Below are 18,320 nucleotides of genomic sequence, written 5' to 3'. Positions count from 1 at the left end.
AATAAACAACGTTTGGACCACAGTATTTCTCATGCCGAAACAATCAAAAGGCATGGAGTACTTCTGCTGATAACTTGAGAGTCCTGAATGACAAATGTGAAGTATAATACTTGTGCTGCCTCACTATGCAAAGAATGCTGCTTCCACACTGAGTAAGAATCTCAATAAATATAAGCAGGAAGACTCAAGTGTTTCTCACATTATTCAAAACCATTTACCCACTTGAAACAGGGAAATACAAGTTCCTTTACTCAAGATCAACTACAGCTTTTTCAGACAACCAACACACCAGGCAGTTTTTGGTAACACACATGACAAAGTCATAAGGAAAATGGCAGTGACAACTATTGCGGCTCTTTGTATCAGGAAGGATTACCAGGTTCCTTCAAGATCCAAACTAGCCACAGACAGCACAGTAAATTACAAGGCTTAGCTCCTGATGGACTTCACATCAGACGCTTTCAAGTTTAAATCCAGAATATAAACGCTTTTCCAGAACCTTCTACACTATTCTCACCATCTGGTGTCTTATTCTACTCTTCTGACAGGTAAACTTTATTATAAGTTATTTCTCTTGGTGATTACTTAGTTCCTTAGACCACAAGGTAAAAATATATTCAGAAGCATCATCCTGGCTCCAACTGTTATTATGGCAGAACAAGACAAATCATACGAATTTCCTAATATACAAATCCACTACTTTTACTGGTACTGCCGTGGTCAGCACATGCTTCCCTTTCAAAACAGAGATGCAGTCTCATTTAACACAGCAGAACTTGTCCCATGCCCTCACTGCAGCAATGCAGAGATAGAAACCACTGATTAGTACAACAGCTTCATTTTCTCTCAAGAACAACTGTGCCAAGTGACCACAAAACAGGCATTACAGAAATTTTGAAAAGACAAAAATAGCCTAAACTAGCACACTGCCTTTTACAAAAGAGGTACAATGAGAGATTTTTTGACTTTGAGAGAAGATGCACTATTTTCTTTAGTTCTATGGAGACGTTTTCCCCAATCTCCCATTACCTTGAACTCCTAAGAAGCTTTGCAGACATTTTTGAAAAAGACATTGTACTATCTCTGAAATATACAACTGGTATTTACAACTGGTAAATATCTTCATACTGACATTCACAAACTGTGGTTTGCTTTAGCGCTCTGTCTGCACACTACAGAAATGCTGAGAAACTTCACTATCACAACAAGTTGTCAAACTCAGTGGAAGCCTCTCTATCACAGAAAAAAAAAGAAAGGTGCTTCCTGCCTTCACACTTGTCTTAATTGTGTCTGGTTTTGTTTGGTTTGAGTTATTTACTAGCATAATAGTATTTCATTTATATAATCCTTCCCAGTGAAAGATCTGTTGCTGAGTCATTAGAGTTTTGCTGGAGGGTATAATCGAATCTGCATGTGTAATTGACTTAAGTAAATAAACTCAAATGAAAGAAGCAACTACTTTGACTAAATTGTCAAACAGCTGCACGGTGACAATTCAATTTACCATAAAAAGTTTCTCTGTTTTGAACAAGGTCCTATCTCTGCCAATGTCACACAACTGTTCATTTTTCCTTCTGTGTGTGTGGGTGGGGTGGGAGATATTTTCCTTGTATCTGCTGACAAAGAGTCACTCTGTATATTTGGAAACAAAAACCCAAAAAACCACACACCAATTCCTTTGCCTGGGATAACAGTTTTCATCTGAAAGTTCAGATTAAGGTGTAAGAAGTATGCATTTAGATAACTAAGTTGCAGTTGTTCTTGAACATGTTTTCCCTTCTCAACTAAAGGAGAAGGACTGTTAAAGATGGTGTCAAACTTTAAATCTGTAGCTTTGATTTCACTAGCAACTTCTGAAAAGAGCGCAAGATATAATTACTCAGTTAAGTATTTAAGTACAGTCTCAAGTCCTCTCCCAAACAAAAAAGTTTCCCTCATTTCTCCTACTCCTCACAAGAAAATACAAAGAGTTCTACAACTTAAGCATCGAGGTGTCTCCAAACATTTTAACACTTAAGCTTTCCCTCTTCACTTTACAGCAAGTCAACAAATATACCTAGTAAAAGGAACATGTTCTTCTTAGCTTTCACCTTCAGTGCTCAGGTAGAGAGACAACAAAAAAGGGAAGCCAAGAAATCAGAAACTCATTCATGCTACCATCAAGCTTCATTAAATCTTGCTTGAACAGTTTAGTGGGATGATAGCTCTTCACCAGCTCGTGTGCAGGACAATAGTGCCTGTGTAGCACAGTCAGTGGAAGTAAATGTGGTCCTGGACTTGCAATTGCCTCAGGTCAGCATTTTGGCCTGATCAGAAAACATCCAGGAATCACCACATCTGCTGCTCCATTTGATATGGGCTGTGACTTACAATCAGCTTGTAGGGCAAATACTACAGACTGCACCTAGGAGGTATGACAATGTAAGGCAGAACAAACAAAGATCTGTACATAACTTCTTAAAAAATGTCTACTGCATTTGACAAAAGACTGGAAAACAGAACTACAATAACCAAAATTTCCTTATTACAGTAACTAGATGAGCATCATGCAGTCAGTAACAGCACCTTCACTGGCAAGGTGCACTTGCTTCCTAAGTGGATTTGATTTCCCCTTTTTCTCGGGAGAAACAAGGAGTGACAGCTCACATGCGAGATTCAGCATGCAGGCCAGATATGGTTGTGGTCCTTTCACACAGAATAATCAGTCACTGCCCCAAAGCCCTCTTTGTCTGCCACTCAGACACAGATCATTTGGTTTAAGGTATTCATTATTCAGTCGCTCCCTCAAACAAATGCCCCCTCTCTCCCAGACATGCAGCCTAAACTGTGGCTTGTGAATCCCTATCCACAGCAAGGTAATTAATGAAGCCTATCATATTCTCATCAATAGCGTGATCCTCAACTCATTTATGGAACTTCCCATGGAAATGGATCAGATTGCTGCACCTGAAAAATGAAGTATTTAACATCAGTTTCTCTAGAAATCATCTGTCACAATAAGCATAACCACTTCAGAAGCATCAATGCAAATAACCCTTTGAATTAGTACACTTTTAAAAATAAATTCCTTTCTTAAACCATTGCATCTTTAAGGATTTTGTACACCTACACTACAAAAATCAAAACTGACTTCTTTCATGCTCTTTAACTGGTGACAATGAATTGTCTGCACTGTACCAAACAACACTGTGAATTCTCCAGAAAATGCACTATCAAGACTCTTAAAAGCAACAAAGACACTGGCAAATCTTTAGTCATTGGTTTATCACTGTACTAAAAGACACATGGATATATTTCAGTCTGAGCATCAAAATTAAAACAAAAGAAAATATATCCCTAGTAAGAATAACAGGCACACAGGTTCATCTAAATACTATGCTACCCGTTCAATTTGCTCATCCTTAACCCCCTGGCCATCCTGTGCTGGGAAGCTGCCCTCATTCTTTTCTGCAGGCCCTTGTTGCTAGGGTTGCAGCTGCACAGCTCATTGCTGTTCAAGCACATGTCTCTGGAGGGGGACACAAAGGGTTTCATTATCTGCTCCTCCCAGCCGCCAGATAAGAGCACTCCCCCCTCTCCCCCCACCAGAAGCAGGCAGGCAAGCCTTTGCCAGACGTGACCACGGACATGAAGAGCTGCAGAAGGCACAGTGCCCTGGCTCAGCTCCCTGCCACCACCAGCCTGCTCCCTCCAGGGACGCTCTGCAGAAGCTGCTCCCGTGTCATCCAGTCTTGACTCATGACGTGATGGGGAGCTCACGCTGCAGTTCAACTTAAGAACTACCGAGACAAGACCTGTATTTTTAAAACTAGTGAGAACAGCCTCCTAATAAACCTAGTCTTCCAGAAAGAGCTCTGTTCAAGAGACGTGGCCTTCTCTGGGGCATACAGACAGAAAAGGATTCATTGACCAAATCAGCATACTGTGCTGTGCTCTCAAGCTCTCTCATTCGCACTGAACAACCTTTCCATGGTTTAATTTAAATCTTTACTGGCATTAAGAGCTAGACTCACTCTGTACACTTGTGAAGGAGAGGGCTATAGGCAGTGTTTCCATTCAGGAAATGCAGCTAAATAAATAAAATTAGAAAATTTAAAAATTAATTATTTCTTGGACGGGTTTCGGAATCTTTTTAATTGTAAATGCCAGAATATTGTCAGCAATTTCCTAAAAAGAAGTTGTTTAGCATTTCTGGTGTCAGAAGAAAGAAAACAAAATTAATTGCTTTCATTTTGGATTTCCCTTTCTCAGGGCAAAAATTCACTGCTGAAGAGCAGAACATCATTAGAGAAGAGAAAGATATTAACTCTTCATGAGAACCCTGAGTAGCAACACACAGTAATTCATTAAATATGCTTTTTTGGCTATGTACAAGTAGTTTACAATGGAAACACAATATTTATTTCATGTACATCTTACACATACACTTTAAAGACTATCAGTTCTAAAGATTTTAAAGTTTAGTTTAAAGATTATCAGATGTAGAGATGGAATAGAGTACAAAAGTATTCCCACACAGGGAGCCAGACCATCACACAGCAGAAGGTGGAAAGGAAATCATAGTTTATCTAGGCCTTTACTAAAGGCCAGACTAGTTTTTCACTTAATGCCATCAAATCAGCAGTCCTGTTCTGAAGGTCTGTCTCTTTACAACAGCGGACAGTGGAGGAAACATCTAGGATCTGTGCCAGCTCCAAGGAAACCAAGTCTCCATAGAAGGCAATATGAATTCCACTGTTTCCTGCCCCTAAGATTACCAGAGCATGCTGGCAAGGCTGTGCACTTACTGTACTCCTGAACAGCCAGGGGCTGATGATTTCCAGATAGTCTGAAACCAAAAGGCTGGTACCTGTCCCATGATCTGACAGTTGTGACCTGGGACTGGAAGGGCCACAGGCAGAAGCATGCTGTTTTAACTCTGCGTTAACAAAGGACAGCCCAGTCTTGTTCATGGTAACTTTCTGAGAAACAGGTTAGATCTTCCCTCATGGGTTTCCCCTTGGTAGTTCTACTGAGGTCTTCTAGCCTCATTGTTATTTCTGAAGGTCACAAAGAAAGCAGAGCTGAGCAAACCACACTTCTTTCAACGAAATAAAAGTTCACATGTTGAAAAAAACAGTACATTTACCATGACCTGTCTCAGTTCCATATAAAACATCTAATCCTGAGGAATACAACCAGTATTATTCAAGGACCCTGAATGAAATACTTCAAGTACAACAAAAAGTTTATTTTTCTTCTTAACCTACAGTTGTGGGCTTTCTTCCATCATGAGAATATATAATAATATTTAAAGCAGGAACAAAATAAGATCAAGAAATGGTACAGGTACCATTGTTTACTTGTAATACTATGCATCTCAGTATTTGATTCCACCTGCTCTTTCATCTAGCCTTATCTCTGTCTCCCCCTCCTGTTACCTAGCTCTGTAACTGGGATGATAGAACAACTACTAGAGAGAACTTCAATTTCCATGTTAAAGACATACATCAGCTAGAGTCCAAGGAAAAAAAAAAGCAAAATCCACCACAAACAACACATGCATTTCAAAATTAGGCAGACAACTAGAAGTAGCTAGAAAAATAAAGAGGGGTAAGAGAGGAGCAGTAGAATAACACACAGTGATGCTAAAATAACTGCAGTTCTTGAACATGCAATGTAGTGAAGAATGCTGACACCTATCAAAAGAGAGTTAATCTTCTTTTTGTATCACTAGTACATCCATTATTGAATATCTGAAAATAACTAGCAGGTGTGTATATTTTTACACAGCTAGATAGATATCTCAAGCATTTCAACTGCTCTAGTGAGATGTGCACAAACCTATCACTCTCAAAAAAAAGTTCTGATTTAACTTGCTTTGTAATATACTGATATCCCAGACAGCTGCAAAATTTAGACAGTGCTGGTAACACCAGCAATAACAGTCAGTGCTTAGTGGTCACCAACTTCGACAAATACATTTTAATGGAAAAAGGCACAGTGCTTAGGATTTTTGCAAAATATGTTCTTTCACTTCTTGAGGACTATCCTATTTTACTGTAATATTTACAGTTTATCAAAAATTAAATGCTCTTTAAGTGTACCAATACTAACAGCACAATAATGAGATATTGAAAAGTATTTTAGAAGCTCTTCTGAAAAGCTAGTGATCTTAATTTGTCAAGTAATGGACTTTTGTTCATTTTGTACCTGCATGTTACTTGCAACTGTGTTACTAAACACACCCTCAGAATATCATAATATTATTTCTGCATATATGTGAATCTTGCTTCTAGGGGATTCTCAGCTATATGAAAAACTAAAAAAAAAAAAAAAAAAAAGGCAGCGAAACAAACAAAAAACCACTTCCACACTTGAGCTCAACTTGAACTACCAAATTAGCAATAGCTGCAGTGCTACACTATTGTAAAGCTTCCGGTGAGTAAATGCTACGTGACTTCTTTAAACACATATGGAAATGAAAGTATATCAGCCTCTAGAGACTGGAACTTTTTGTTTTGGGACACAGAGATTTTTCTGCTACAAAACTTCACACTGGGAACTAGACATCTATTTACAAGGGTTACTAGTCACAGCAATCCAGTATGTAGGACCAATACACAGATTAACAAAGAGTATCCATGAGTCACCAATACTACCTTGAAGATCCATTTTAGCCCAAACCATTCTGTAATTTGTAACACATATCTACTCCCTTCCCCATAACTGGCACGACAGTCAGTATTTGCAAAGCTATCCACTTTTTCCTGGGCTTTAAAAACAGAAATAGTTACAGTCTTTCTCCTGTACCACCCACCACAAAGGACTTCATGATGTAACGCTATCCATCAGCCTTCAAATTCTCAAACTAACCAACCACTGTAGCTATTCTGAGAAAGAAGCAGCAGAAAGGAAGAGGCAGAAAGGTAACAGGAAGGGTTAGTGCTATATTGGAGGTAACGGGAAAGGCTGGTGTTCTAACGGGGGAAAGAGATCAAAAGGAGCACCAAGGCAGAACACAGCAGAGAGAGAGAAACTACACTTATCAAGCAGGTCTGAAGTTTACATATGATATAAAATAACTGGGTTGATCTGTTTGGTTTTCAACAAAAAAATCTGAAGAATGGAAAGTAAAAGCACAACAGATAATCTAATACATTAAAAAGCTTTGCTGAAACATATCTTAATATTCACCAGCAAAGATAGTTTCAGGAGATATGGAGGAGCTAGATGGACAGCAAAAGAAAGAGGGTACAGAAACAAAGGAACCACTGTAATTATGAGAGAGCACTTGTTGGCAAAATCATTCCATGGACTGGGTTATCTAAAGGTAAATAAAATTTTGACAGTACGTTGTGTTTTTCTTCCACAGCAATTCCGTTAACAATGAGAAATTTCATCAAACCTCCATGAATTTGTTTTCACTACAACAAATATATCTAGTAGCAACACCTATATACAAACTACTCTGGGGATCTGCACTTTAAAATCAGTGGGGACCAGAGATTCATGTCACTGTGTGGCTTTTCATTTACTTGTTAAGTCACACTCCATTAAAAGACATTCAATACAGCAGTCTCTTGTGGTTTCTCAAGTTAGGGCCTTTATGTTAGAAGCATCTCAAAACTCAGATGGAAAGTTAGACTGAGAGATTGTCAGAAGTGTCATGTACCCAGCAGTTTCCACTCGATGCCTGACAGATTTTTTGAGATGCAGGTGCTACTCAACTACAGATTCAGCTGGCTACTTTATAAATCAAACAATTCCTCTGGTGCTTCTCCCTCCTAGTAATTGATTACAATGCTTTTCTGTGCCTCCCATCCCTCTTCTGCCTAAGATAATTTACGTATACATAAATATAGATATAACACATATATATATAGATAGATATGCTGTAACAAGTAACTACGGCCCATGCAGTCTTCTTTTAAGAGAAGGTATTTCACACTTCCTCCTTACCACAGCAAAAGCATCTTTCCCACAATACTAGCACTAACTTGAACAGACCACTCTTAAAAAGGGAGCTAGGGTAGCCTTACTATCCTCATTTTTTAATTCTCTCATACTAACTAAAAAGCAAACAAAAACCCACTGAAGCTACTGAAACTCCCCACTATCTTCCTGCCTGAGACAATTCAAAAGCAGCATTCCTCTTCAGCCTGTCAACAGGATTTAAAGAAGTTACAGCTTGAGGCCATCCACTCTTACAGGTCCTCCCACTGCGCACCAAGGAGTGAACGTGCCCAGGATGTACGAATGCAGCTCGGCCTCTGAATGTGATTCATAATTAAGGCCCAACATGACAGATAAACTGTTGACAAATACTTGAAATGAAGTTTAATAAACCAGCCCCAAATGGAAGGTCAGTCATGCGTAATACAGTCAGAGAGAGGCAGATCAATTATGCAACAGGAATAATGGAAATACTGGCCTACTTATCCCTCCTCCTCAATTTACTCCGTAACAGAAAACATTCCTGGTAGGATTAATAACTGGGAATGAAGAAAGATTAAAGACTGATTTCAATGCAATTGAAATTTCATTTCAATGCAGACAAAGACTTAAGACACCTATCTTTTGAATTGCCTTGGTCAAAAGAAGAAATCAGATTCTTGAAAAATCTACAGCCACTACTTCATGCTAAAGGGAGCAGGAGCAGCAAGATATTTCTTCTCTGATTGTATTTTAAAAAGAAAATTACATAACTAAGTGATATCTCATGGTAAGCCTAATATGATATGAATGAAGCATATTCCAGAAACTGGATCAGTATCTCCTGGACATAACAGTACACAAACAGTCCAGTCAAAATAATTCTGGACATGAGTAGACATGCAAACTAGGTCTCTGTGAAAGGACAGAAAGGAAGCAGGAAGTCTGTAAAATCTGCCCCTCCAAAGCAAAATGTTACTAAAATTTTCAAGACAGTATTCTGAATCTATGTGCAAAACTCTGAACAAGTGGTGACAAGAGTCGCCACTCCTTCAAGAGACACAGGTTAAAGTGCTTTTCCTAATAAGGATGTAAGCTGTACATAATGTTAAGAACAAAGGTAGAATACAATCCATTCTGTGTCCTTTAGTGTGCTGTACCAACTGTCGGTCCAAAAGACAGACTGCAAGACTGTTTTGTGTGGCAAAGATGAACTTGAAAATTAATTTCAGCCATTACCACAAGTCTGTTCATTACTTGCATTTTCCTTCTTTATGCTAGATCATTCATATGAGAGAGAATAGGATCCTTTTCTTTCCTTTCAAGAAAATGGACAGCTGCATGATTAGAAGCTCCACCCAGAATTCAAGAACATTTAGACATGTTAATGGAACAAACAGATCTCCCCTGTTTGTGCTCACTTTCAGCCAGTTCTTAGATTTCACAGGAGCTTTTCTCTGCCTCTGAGCTACCTAACTTACTAGGTTTTAAGTATTTCAAGTATCTTCATGCTGCAGACTAGGAAACTTTAATTATTTCATAGCTTTAGCAATCTAATCTGACTGTGTGACACCAAGGCATTGTTTGGCAGCTTTAGTGAATGCATTGCATTGCACAAACAAACCTGTACAGAACACAAACAGTAAGCACTGAACATAGCAAGGACTATTAACACTCAGCCGAGGCTCTCCCAGGAAACATGATGTCAATGTTCAAGTACACCCAGGACATTTGTCCTTGGCATCCTCTCTGCAGAGAGCACTTTGTCCCAAACATTAAGAACTGAATGGACTTTGGGATTTTCTGTGGAGATGTGATTATTCAGGGTGGAAAAAGCCAGAATTACACTCTTCTGCTTCTTGGGCTTTGTGCCATAACTACAAAATGACAGACTTTTTTCCAGTATAAAATCACATCTTTCAAAAAAAATATTGTTTGCGAAGTACAGTGTAAGAGGGCAGGACACAGGTTTTTCAGGAAGTCATATTTCCCACTGCACGTAAGATTAGCCATTTTTAAGAAAGAGATTAGAGCATACAACTTCCAGAAAGGAAAAAAAAATGTCTTATAGAAGAGAATTATTTGATCTGTAATATAAAGTGGATTTTAGCAAATCAGAAGTCTTAATTATAAAACTCCAAAAATGCAAGATCTCTCAGGTGTATATTCAGTATTTCAAATTACAGAAACTGGACATCATGCAGGTGTATTTCCCAGCACAATTCCTTTGTGGATCTTGCGCTTTCCTTCTCTTCCCCATTACAGCACAGAGGGAGACAAACCAATTTAAGTATCTAATTTAGACATCAACCAATATTCCCTACACACTTTTCTAGCCTACTTTTTGTTTACTATTCTCTGCATATAGACAGGTATAATGAAATTTGGTTTCCATGACTGCAATTGTCCTATTGACAAACTTAATTTCCTAGCTTTCCTCTGTTTTACGGTTTCCAATGCCACAAAGCTTCAGAGAATTTGTACTTCATGTTCCACATATTGTGAAAAGTGAGAGCAAAAGGATTGTGGACTTTCACATTAATATAGTTCGGCTGGATCAGCTATGTTCTACCTCGAAACGCAAATAAAATGCTTCAGGGAAATAAACTAAATCATTTCAAAACACTTGAGAAGCTGGATCAGTCACATAATTCAGCTGCACCCCAGTGATTTGACCCAAGTTTAACAAGGGAGGAAGTGGAGGACAGTCAGATACAAATACAGATGGTACAGAGTTAGCAGTAATGGAATGGTTGCACAAAAGGGCATCTGAAATGGAGTAACAGAAAGACAGTTTTCTACCTGTGTTACTTTAATTACTCTACAGGATTAATATGATTATATGAATTTAGAAGTTAAAGGTAGTTAAGCTATACTGAAAAACAAAAGTCCTTCATGAAATAAAATGTTGAGAACCAACATCTTATGTGATGTGTTATGTGTGTTATGTGTTTCTTTCCTTTCCCTTAGAGTAAAAAGCATGGAATTAAATTTCAATTATGTAAATCAACTAAAATTTCTCTTTATGGCATTGCTCCAAATTAATGAATCAATTATTAAACTGAAAATTAGAATCACAGAGAATTAATGAAAGTGTGGTGGATGAAGTCTAAACATTTCCTTTCTCAGGAAACTAAAATCTTGCACGGAAAAGCCAGCCCACAGACCCAATTTGAAAATCATATACTAAAAAAGCAAGGAAACATAATGGAGAATTTGAAGATATGTGTTTTTCCTATGGCAGCATCAAGATGCATACCCAACATACACACAGTCCACCAGCATTTTAGGGTAAGGACTTCTGGATGCAGAGGGTAATGCAGCAATGTTGCACCAGCTTTTAGTTCTAGACATGAATGGAACAAAGGCTTCCTTAAGTCCAAACTTAAGTAATTTACAGTTTTGACACTACCTTCACAAGAGAGAGGTTTTTTTCCATCTTTTCCCCCTCCCCAGTATTCTAGAACTTTAGTGAATTAGCAATAAGAGAAGGGAAAAATGGAGAAAAACACATTTTCGGGTTTTTTTTTTCTTTTTTTCAGATTCTTCTGACTTTTCTCTTAACAGCTGGAAAGTGTATGTTTAAGAGTACGTAAGGCCAGATGAAGAATATACTAAGTATGAAGAAGAGCCACAAGCCTAAATACTTCTACTTCACATGACTGGAAGTACTTCCACAAAGCACATGGTCTGAGTCATGAGACAAAAGCCCTGGCATGTGAACAAAGTCCACCACACAACTGCAGTGAAGCAGGGAAAGGAAAAGTTGCAGGGTTCTAGGCAAAGAGGCAGCAGGAAATGGCACTAGAGCACTGTCCATCACTACCTTATACACTTTTAATTTTTGAACCTCAAAACCTTAAGAAAAATGAAGAAAAATATTAGGATTTAAGGCTTCTTTTTTTTTTTTTCTTTTTTTTTTTTTTTTTAATCTGGAATAGGCTACATTATAAGGTTTTTATGAAGATTTTACTGCCACCAACTTCATAGCTGCCAGCAAGGCAAGCCAGGAAGGCTGCACTTCCTGATCTATGATTGAAGCTTCCTGCAGACACTCCTGGAGCTTGTACAGAAAGGCCAGCCAACAGGTTGGGAACACCCACAGCACTTCACTTGCTTCTGGCACAAGAATGAAACACATATATTTTTGCACTGTGAGTTCTCTTTGCTTCCTGTCTGCTCCTGATCCAGTGGGGATCACCACTCACTGAACCACTGCTCCCGAAGTTCTGCTTCTTCCCCATTTGCCTTCCTGCACCAGTTGTCATCCATCCCTGTGCCCTCCTGCTGCTGCTTAAGGTACAGCTCTTACTTCCCTCTGGTTTAAAATATTGCCATTCTTTTCCTCTGAGTCATCTTCTTCAAACAGACATCATCATCATAATCATCTTTTACCTATCTTTATCACCCCTACACATGCTACCCAACCGCCTGCCTTCCTTCTTCCATCACTTTCACAGGACAGTATTTTCCTGGCTGTGAATTTTTTGGGGGTTGGCAGTTTATAAGACTACTTAAAAATTGTCTTAGGGTTGGGCCAGTCACTACGATTGGGCTACCACTTCTTTCTCTCTCCCCTTTCCTGACCGAGTCAGAAGGACGGAGATTCCCCATCTACACAGCCCATTCTCATTCTGAAGTAAAACATTTTTTCACATGGTGGGCACACGAAACATCTGGGAATGCCCCTGAGTCCCAGCAGCAAGCAGCAGGCCGGAGGAGGAGCTGCAGGGTCAGCGACAGAGAGGGCAGCTCCTGCTCCCAGTGTGGGATGCCATTTACACTTCAGTTTCTCATGCTAATTGTACGATCACCTTTCCGTCACATGCTTCTCCAGGGTAAATTCCTGCGCAGATTTTATTCCCCAGACTCCCGGGCAAAAACGTTTTACAAGTAATAGTGAAATCAGAGCTAAAAAGATCAGATGATAATGGAAAGGAAGGGCACAACATGAAGGATAAGCTCAAACACGTCTGGTATTGTCAGTCATACTGAAAAGACTTCAGAGTGTTCAAAGGAACTTGGGGGAAGGGAGACAGAAAGAATGAAACAGAAAATGTAACACTGACCAGTACCTTAAAATGTAAAATGTAATTTTACCAGTATTTAAACAAAATTCAACATACTTTGAGCATTTTTAGGGTAAAACATCAATTTTTACTGGTACTTGAATTACATACTACATGAATGGTTATTAGAAGCAGAGAGTAAGGTAAAATAGAAAGACACTTAGTTCCTGAAAAAGAAATTAACAACAAAGCCTGCAAAACACTATAGGGAGAGTTTTTGCAATACATTCCACAAGTTGCATCTCTTTCTAAGGAAACAACATGTATAAGAGATATTTATGTAGATTTCCTAAGGTACTGATATCCTACAGAATTCTTTTCCACCCAGTTCATTTGGACATTTAGAAGTAGTAAAATATGAAAACAGTAAAAAAAATATTAAATGAGAACTACAAGCATCTAAAATTGAAATTGCTACGTAGAATTGAGGTCCATAAGAAATCAGCAGTAGTTCTAGGGTTTAAGTGTTTCATTGGTATTCGTTTAATCCACAGCAATTGGACTTACGTGCCTACACAAATGTGCTACAATCGTTATCAATGGGAGATACTTGATTCCTATCAAATAGGAATAGATCTATCTGAGAATTTTGGTGGAGAAAAATTCAGGTAATTAAAACTACTGGCCATTCCTACATATTATTTAACACTACACCAAAGTATATGTACTTGAATTAAAAACTAGAAAGTAGCGAATTAAAGTTCGATGGATCCTTAAAATCAGAGCAACCCAGGATAAACAACACTGTAATATACAGAGTTGCAAACTAAATTATTAAAGTCATGAAAGTTATTACACAAACACCAAAAGAATTTTATATAAGAATTAAGTATTGGAGATCTATTTAGAAGCCTTAGTTGAAACAAAGAATGTGATATGAGAAATACATGCAATTAGCAAATACATCAAGAATTTTCCTTAATAAGAATATTGGGAAAAGAAATGGAAGTGTATGTGGCTGCACATACCATGAATACCAGAGTCTGTTGGGGCAACAAGACAATAGTTTTGTCAAAAATAGTTCATTAAATTTATTGAGCATTACAAAGTACCTGGACCTCCTATCATATCAGATATGAACATTAATATATTTTTATTATGAACACAGAGAACACTTGAGTGTCCTAAGTCTGTTGGACTTCTTATCAGGGCCTTCTTAGAGCTCACAAGAGGTGCCATGAAACCACATTCAATCTCAGTAAAGTTAAAATCTATATCATGTTTTGATGGTTTTGGTACTACAATGAGTATTTACAGATCTGTCATACACATTTGCATCAACATTTAAAGTAAATAGTAAACTCAAAGTATTGCCTACCTGAATTTCCCAACTTCTGTTACTTTCTTTAAGCAGCAAGTTATTCAGTGAAGATATCCCCAATTCTAGAGAGCGATGAAAAACTGAAAAAAACAGAATTAAGTTACTATCTGTTACAGCACCTAATCCAAACTATTTACAGTGAAGAGCAATGTAACTTCGTGGTTCCAGGAAAAAAAACAGCTACCACGAGGGACAGTCAGGAGCTCCTCCAAGGCTTCTCCTTTGCAAAGCACTGCAGGTGTCAGAATGACTGAGCTACTTCCACTTGTGAATGATTTAAAGGATTATGGCTACCTTGTTTACAGCACTACAGAAAGAAACTTTCACTGACTTGTGTACTCTCAGGTCCTCTTAATCCTTATATCCCAGTATGTTTACACACTGTTTAAAATACATAAGTAATTTTTATATATATACATATGCTTGACATAGTTAAATGAAGTAAATAAGGAACATGGGTACAAAAGCAGTACCTACTTAGTTTTGGCTGCTACCTTTGCCAGGGTCAGACTTTTACATTAGCAGGGGTGTGTGGAAATTGCATGTAGGTTCCAACATTATTTTTGCAAGATTGTAGCTAGGTAACCTTTCTTAGTGATCAGATTTCAAATTACTGGCAATACCAGGTCGTTCAGGGAATAACTGTTTTGTTACTAGTTCCCAATAAAAATACGTAACATGGCAGTTAAATCCCATGAAGTGTGTGAGGTTTAGCAAACAAGTTTGTTACTGAATCACATCCATGACATCAGCTACCGAGTTCAGCAGCTCTCAGTTAAAGGAAGCACGGATTACAAGTACTGCAGGCAGTAACAGAAATAAAACACATTCATAAGAGCTCGCTCTGAGTGACAAGAAGAATCGCTGCTACTTGAAGCAGCAGGAGAATATTTAGTGCTGTTAAACCTCTATTCAAAAAAACTCAACCCAAACAAACCAGAACACCTGGGTATTCACAGAGCACCCATCTGCAATGATATCATGAAAGCACTGATATATCAGAAATGGGTTTCAAAACAGACAGAAGACATGAGGAAAGCTGAAAACACTAAACAATCTAATTCACGCTTCAAATATGTATATAAAAAATAAGGTAAATGTGGTAGTAAATTAAATTTTGTACATTTCCTGTGTTAGGGCAGTGTTTTGCAGATTCTATTAAAATAACCAAAACAAAGCAAAACAACCCCCCAGACAAAAAGTTCCACCTCCCTACTACACCTGAGATCCCCAATGTTTTAGCCTTGATGCTCTATGCATCTAGGCATTTGCTTGCTGACTTCTACTGGGGGCTTTTTTATCATATCTCAACCCTTCCTTGCCCACACACTAGGAAACCAAGTCTTCTCTTTCTTCTCAGACTGACACAAAACAGATTTAAAAAGTAAAATAAAGGGTTTTTTATCTTTACCCATGTAGTTTTCAGAAAAGATTGTCAGAGAAATTATGGACTAGAAATGAAGAGCTAAGGTAGACGAGAGCAGGTATAACAGACTATAAATGCAGAAAAACAGCTAATGAAAAGGAAAATGTTGTGAAGGAAAAGGGGAAAGGGGTAAACTTGTCTGCACAGCATTGCATGTCAAGAGCTGTGAAAGTCCAATATGAAGCAAATAAAATCCTTGAAGCCAGAAAGGCAATCATGTCTTTTTAGAGTGGATGTCAACCTTATAACAGAAATGTCATTGAAATTTAGCTACCTTCTAGTTTAAGACTCTGCGGACAATATCTGATACATAGCTAGGAGAAACAACCCATTTAGCTGCAGTTAAACACATATCTCATCACTCAAATGCAATGCAATGGAAAGCAAAGTGGAGAAAGATTCATATCAGTAAATTTCACTGAGAGAAAACTGCATTATGAGAAATTAGCAAAAAGAACACATTAATAGCACACATAACATCCTAAGCATGTATAGACTAATTCTGTATAAACAATTTAAATATGTAATAACATTTATACAAATAAGGTAACAGTAGATATAAGAATGTCTATATTTACAATCTCTAAGCCAAATGTCTTCCTCCACCCTTCTCTCTAAAGAAAAAAATACTTAAAGACTTTCCTAAACTTCAGCATTTTAAATCTAGGGCCATGCTGTAAGAGCAGCAGGACAGAACAATGAAAGCCCTCCTTGTACAATAACATCTTAAAAAGTCAGTCAGAAATGAGATGATCTGGACCAGTGGCTGTAAGTCATCACGTCACAGCTATTTAGAATCCCAGATGTACGAATCCTGGAGGCTAAAGATACATCCTAATGGATAATTTAATTAACAAAATCATTGCTATAAATGGTAGACTTTTGGCTTGAAAGGCTATTATATGACAGCACAGTGGAAAAAGTAGCTGTTTGCAGGTACTGCCAAGGCACACTACTTATCCAGCTGTGCCAACTTTCTATTAATTCTGGACAGCTTACTGCAGACTTGCCCACATCACATCCATTAAAAAGCCAGTTACAACAAGCGTTTGTCTAAGTGCTATCATTTGTGTGAGAATTTGAAGCTGTATGCTTCTCTGAAGCCTTGCTTTCAGGCCTGTATTTCTACATAATAATTACCCTACTGATTTAACCAGTTACAAAAAATCACTAATGTGATCACAGGTCACATTAACAGGTGACTTCATTGTCATCCTGATATTATCTGCTCAGATGATTTCTTATTTTACTTAGTGAATCCCAGCTTACATTTGCCTTTTATGAGGCATTCACTAAAAAACCTGTGTATGAAAACAAAGATGACAAAAGCCAAATCAATACGGCTGAAAAAATGAGACATGAATGCCCTTAGAAAAGTGAAATGTATCTATTAGTACAGTGCTTCTACTGAAGAGAGACACCATTCTAGAGAACCTCAATGCCAAAGAAGTATATTTTACTATACTTCTATAATATAGTAAAACGGCTATAAAAGCATCATAAGCATCAACAGAATTGAGAAAATTAATACTGCTATTCCTAAGTACCAAATTCAGAGAGTAAAATCATTACTGTAGCTCCATGCATTTTCTAAGTTGTTTTCTGATTATACAAAACAGGTTGAAATTTGATACAGAACCTGAAAACACAATGCATGTACACTGTAAACTTTAAAGATGTATTCATACCATAAAGAAAAATATTTTCTAAGCTAAAGAGCCTGTGAATTTACAACACATGAACAGGCAGTCTGCAAACATTCAGTCCTATCTGCTGGAAGGAAAAAACAGTGAACTTCAGCAGTTTCACTGTTTTATCCATTAGAAAATCAAAATCTAAAGTTTGCATTTGGTTTCACTGTCTTCATTTGGAACTTTTTCATCATTTTGAAAGTTCTTAAAAACAAAAATGGAAAAAATCCCAATGATTTATCTTGCACCTCAGTAATTTTTATCTCTGTAGACAAACACCATATATACACACAGATTTAAAATTGTCATTCTGTTCTAGGCAAAGTTACATACATACAGAAAATTACAGACAACCCATAGAGCATATCTTATTATTTCACTATGAAGCCTGTAATTGGTACAGCAATTAATTACACAGAACCATAATGAATGGAGTCAGTGAAACATCAGTGAGTTTAGACTTGTACATATTTGGCACCAAAAGAGACATACAGTATATAAGGTAAGTTGAAAAAAATTGTGAAGGTTCATTTCAGTTTCTCCCATTCCTATCACAGGGATATAAATCTCAAAAACAGAGTTCCTTAGTAGAGATAGACTTTACACTTAAGGTATGTGTTTAGGAGAAAGACACTGTTTCTTTAGGAGAAAGATACTTCTATTCAGCAATTTAGCCCTACAAGAGGACTTGGGACAGTAGCCCACTTAACCTCACTTCAGAATCCCTTTTCCTCAGCTCAGATATTGTTCTCAAGAGATCCTTAGAAGACAGTGACACCAAGACATTTCAATACTTTGTAATGTTTGCATTTATCTTGAGGCTACAGAAAGCCTCCCAAGTAAGAAAAAAAAAAAAAAAAAAAGGAAAAAAATTCTCCCAGGAACTATAGGGGCAAACA

At 37.7% G+C, this 18,320-nt stretch overlaps 1 protein-coding gene across 2 annotated transcripts in view; it reads right to left on the bottom strand.

The window, feature by feature from the left end:
* The window catches only part of CDC42SE2 (CDC42 small effector 2), an 83,224-nt gene that overhangs the window by 53,972 nt on the left and 10,932 nt on the right, over positions 1–18,320 (bottom strand). For both annotated transcript variants that reach the window (XM_041486731.1, XM_041486732.1), the window contains exon 3: positions 14,302–14,384. The gene's annotated coding sequence lies outside the window, so the exon portion shown is untranslated. The remainder of the gene's footprint in view (positions 1–14,301; positions 14,385–18,320) is intronic.

This window comes from Pyrgilauda ruficollis, unplaced genomic scaffold (assembly GCF_017590135.1).
Source record: "Pyrgilauda ruficollis isolate IOZ18807 unplaced genomic scaffold, ASM1759013v1 scaffold78, whole genome shotgun sequence".
NCBI classification, from domain to species: Eukaryota; Metazoa; Chordata; class Aves; order Passeriformes; family Passeridae; genus Pyrgilauda; species Pyrgilauda ruficollis.
This window is presented reverse-complemented; position numbering and strand designations above follow the sequence as displayed.